Genomic DNA, 4,702 nt, shown 5'->3' with positions numbered 1-4,702 from the left:
TGCGAAAGGTGGATATACACTGTACTAGTGCCGACATTGTGCACGCTCTGTTGCCTGTGTCTATGTGCCTGTGGTTCTGTCAGTGTGATCATGTGATGTATCTGACCCCAGGAATGTGTCAATAAAGTTTCCCCTTCCTGGGACAATGAATTCACGGTGTTCTTATTTCAATTTCCAGGAGTGTATTTTGCTTGTAGAAACCTATCTGGAGACAAAACAAAGCAATAAAACAGCAAGTGAATGGCTGAGAATGCCACCCACAGTTTACTAAACGCAGAGTCCTCACCCCTTCCACCAGAGATTTCACGTTCTGCTATTGAGGACACCAGTCCTCATGTTCCACAGAAGCTGACCGAGGAGGTTATTCCTTGAGAGGCTCATCCAACTGACGATGCGGCCTGCTAGCGTGAGACCCCTGCACCCTAAGTGACTGGCAGATCTTGCAGACGGTGGAAAGTTTCTACTGTTTTTGCCCCTGCGGAAAGGAATTTCCCTTGTCAAGGCCAGACGCATTTAATGGGAAACTACTACAGGAATGAAACCTTAGATTAGGTACAGAAGGGTGGGTTACCTACATTGCTGCAAGCTATCAACGAACCACTGTTGTACTCAGCGCACAATACGTATGAAAAGTCAAGTAAGATCAGAATCAGAGAGTATATAAAGCAAAAGAGTCTTGTGTGCAAATGGAGTATGTAAATAGGATAAAATATAAGGAAAAAAGTCCGATACAAGCTGCTGTCAAACACCCTTCTGAGCTGTCAGAGGGAACTCTTTTAATGATAGTTCAAATTTAATGGTTTTTAGTTGGAAGGAACGCGAACGGTCTAATTAGATATACACTGAGGCGACAAATATTATGGGACAGCGATATACACTTGTGCAGATGCCGGTAGTATCGAATACGCAAGTTACAATAGGGCAGTGCATTGGCGGAGTTGTCATTTCTATTCACACGAGTCATATGAAAAGATTTCCGAAGTGATTATGGCCTCACGACGGGAATCAACATATTTCGAACGCGGAATGCTAGGTGGGACTAGACACATGGGACATTCCATTTCAGGAATCGTAAGGAGATTTAGTGTTCCGAGATCCACAGTTTTGTATAGGATGGTGCAAGAAAAAGCATATCGGTATATCATCTAAAATCATATGATCTGATTCAGACTGTGTTTTTTTCTAACTAGGGTGCAGGGGAATAGAAGCACAGCCATAGACAATATTTTGATTCATTCTCCATCACTAGATGGGCGTTCAGTAAAAGGGTGAATGGCCTTTCAGACCATATCACATATAATTACAAACTATGTAGGAAAGTTAATCCAACAGAAATAGAGACCTTTTCAAACCTCGTCAAGGAACACGAGTGGCAGGATGTTTATAGTGTCGATAACATAGATGACAAATATAATGCTTTCCTTAATACATTTCTCTTCCTCTTTGAGAGTTGCTTTCGATTAGAACGTTATAAATGGTTCAAATGGCTCTGAGCACTATGCGACTTAACTTCTGAGGCCATCAGTCGCCTACAACTTAGAACTAATTAAACCTAACCAACCTAAGGACATCACACACATCCATGCCCGAGGCAGGATTCGAACCTGCGACCATAGCGGTCGCCCGGCTCCAGACTGTAGCGCATAGAACCGCACGGCCACTCCGGCCGGCAGAACGTTCTAAACTGGATACTAGCAGTAAAAGGCAACCCGGGCGGCTGACTTGTGGTATAAGGATATCATGTAGAACAAAGTGGGAATTATATCAAAATATTAGAAGTAGTCATAATCAAGCTACAGTAGCCCATTCCAAACAGTACTTTAAATTGCTTAAAAATGTTGTTGGGAATGTAAAGAGTATGTGGTATGAAAATAGAGAAGCTAATCCACAGGATAAAGCTAAAACCATATGGTCAGTTGTGAAGGTAGTGTCTCGTCAGCAGTCGACGATATAAGGTCAGTTCGTAGTAAAAATATTTCTGTTGCTGATAAGTCAGATATATGTACCGTATTTAACAATCATTTTCTGAACATTGCTGGTGAATTAAATAAAAATTTAGTTTCTACAGGTAATTATATAACTGTAAAGGATGAGCCAGACAGTAGGAGATTTTACTGTTACTATATGAGCACCCAAACGGTAACTTCATTTTTCAATTGCGGCCAAGCCACGGCCGGCAGTGTTAGCTGCCTGTAAATTCTTTCATCCCACGGTCTAGTAACAGGAAGTCAGCACCGAGGAAGGGCACCTTGATCACGCGCTTCTCTCATGTGCTTACGAGGTAACGCCGCCCCAGGCGTCGCTTAGCAGGCAACGCTCTGGAAAGTTCCATGCCGCCCGCACGGTCTGTTCAGTCCTGACCAATCAGGGCGGAGGAAGCCGCGTGGTGCGTCGAACATACCCGGCCGCCCGTCGCCGAGCGAGTCGGATGCGCACCCTGTAGCGTTGAACATCTCTCGCTTCTCTCGGTGCTGCGGCACTGTGGACCTAGTTTTGGCAGACAACAACTTTCGGTAGCTTAGCGAACAAAGTTCGCCAAATTATAAGCTCTGGCTCACCCTCACCTCCCTAGGCCTATGTATCCCCTTTCAACATGCTTTAGCCAATAAATGGCCTTTCTCTAAAAATTACCCTATTATTCCACTACGCCCACCGCCTGCCCATACGCCATCCTGTACATAACTCTCTTGACAAATGCCTTTTCGAGATTGATGTCTGAAATATTCATCTGTGATACAGACAAGGGGGAGATTGTGTCAATAATTAAATCACTGGATATGATGGGGTGCCTAGCAGAATATTAAAGTACTGTGCTGTTCGCCCTGTATTTAGCCATATTTGTAATTTTTCCTCTAGGAATGGTCAGTTTCCTGAACGATTAAAATATTCAGTAGTAAAGCAGCATTATATAAAGGTAGAAAGGGGTAATGTAGACTGTTTTAGACCTGTTTCTATGCCATCAGTTTTCGATAAAATTACTGAAACGACTGTGTATGTAAGTATAACTGATCATGTCATATAACACGATTTGCTATCAAATGTACAGTTCGGTTTTAGAAGTCGTTTAACAACTGAAAATGCTATATTCTCTTTTCTCTGTGAGGTACTGGATGGAATAAAAAATAAGGTTTCGAACTCTAGGCATATTATTTTATTTAACTAAGGCGTTTGACTGTGTTGATCAAAAAATATTGCTCCAAAAGTAGGACTATTATGGAATACAGGGAGTAGCTCACAATTGGTTCACCTCTTCCTTTATCAACAGAGAGCAAAAGTTCATTATTCACGGTGCTGAGGATAGCTGTGATGTGGTGTGTGATGTGGGGTCTGAGTGGGTACAATCAAGTGGTGGAGGGGGGGGGGGGGGTGTCCCAGGGATCAGTGTTGAGCCCAATCCTGTTCCTTATTTATATAAATGATATGCCCCCTAGTATTAAGGTAGCTGTAAAATATTTCTGTTTGCTGGTGACACTATCTTGGTAGTAAAGGATGCAACATTGGCTCGGTTTCAAATAGTGTTCATGACATAAGTAAATGGCTTTTAGAAAATAAACTAACGCTAAATCACAATAAAACTAAGTTTTTACAGTTTCTAACAGACAATTAAACTAAACCGAACGTTTTAATTTCACAGAATGAGCATAAGATTAGTGAAACTGAACAGTTCAAATTTCTAGGTGTTCAGATAGATAGTAAACTGTAGTGGAAAGCCCACGTTCAGGTTATTATTCGAAGACTTAATGCTGCAATTTTTACTATTTGTACGGCATCTGAAGTGAGTGATCGATCGACACGAAAATTAGTATACTTATCTTATTTTCATTCGTGTATGTCGTATGGTATTACATTTTTAGGCAACTCTTCCCATCCTAAAAGGATATTTTTGGCTCTGAAACTGGCTGTTCGGGCAGTAAGTGGTGTAAGTTCACGAACCTCTTGTTGAACCCTGTTCACGAGTCTGGGTAGTTCGACATTGGCCTCTCAATATATATATATAGCACTCCGTCTTCAGGCCACAAGTGTCCCATCGGGACCATCCGACCGCCGTGTCATCCTCAAGTGAGGATGCGGATAGGAGGGGCCTGTGGTCAGCACACCGCTCTCCCGGCCGTTATGATGGTTTTCTTTGACCGGAGCCGCTACTATTCAGTCAAGTAGCTCCTCAATTGGCATCACGAGGCTGAGTGCACCCCGAAAAATGGCAACAGCACATGGCGGCTGGATGGTCACCCATCCAAGTGCCGGCCACGCCCGACAGCGCTTAACTTCGGTGATCGCACGGGAACTGGTGTATCCACTGCGGCAAGGCCGTTGCCCAATATATATTCCTTACTGTCATTTCTTGTTAACAATATTAGCTTATTCCCAAGATAAGCAGTTTTCACTGAGTTATTACTCGTCAGAAATCAAACTTGCATTTCCATCCTTAACACTTGTGCTGAAAGTTGTGCAGTATACTGTTGCAACCATTTTCAATAAGTTACCACTAGAATTCAAAAATCTTAGCAGTAATCCACTAGCATTCAAATCCAAACTGAGGAGTTTCCTCATGGGTCGCTCCTTCTATTCTGTCGGGGAGTTCCTTAAAAAAAATTAAGCTGATTCTTGTTGTATTGTTGATTGTGTTTACTTAAACTTATGGCTTGACTATTTTCAGGTTCATAAACATTTCATTTTTATCTGTTATTACTTTTATGATGCA

The 4,702-nt window shown here is 42.3% G+C and overlaps 1 pseudogene; it reads right to left on the bottom strand.

Moving 5' to 3' along the window:
• Nucleotides 1-4,199: 4,199 nt before the first annotated feature.
• On the bottom strand, nt 4,200-4,316 carry LOC126199955 (5S ribosomal RNA; annotated as a pseudogene).
• Between the last annotated feature and the right edge of the window lie 386 nt (nt 4,317-4,702).

The sequence above is a fragment of the Schistocerca nitens genome, chromosome 8, assembly GCF_023898315.1.
Source record: "Schistocerca nitens isolate TAMUIC-IGC-003100 chromosome 8, iqSchNite1.1, whole genome shotgun sequence".
Lineage (NCBI taxonomy): Eukaryota > Metazoa > Arthropoda > Insecta > Orthoptera > Acrididae > Schistocerca > Schistocerca nitens.
This window is presented reverse-complemented; position numbering and strand designations above follow the sequence as displayed.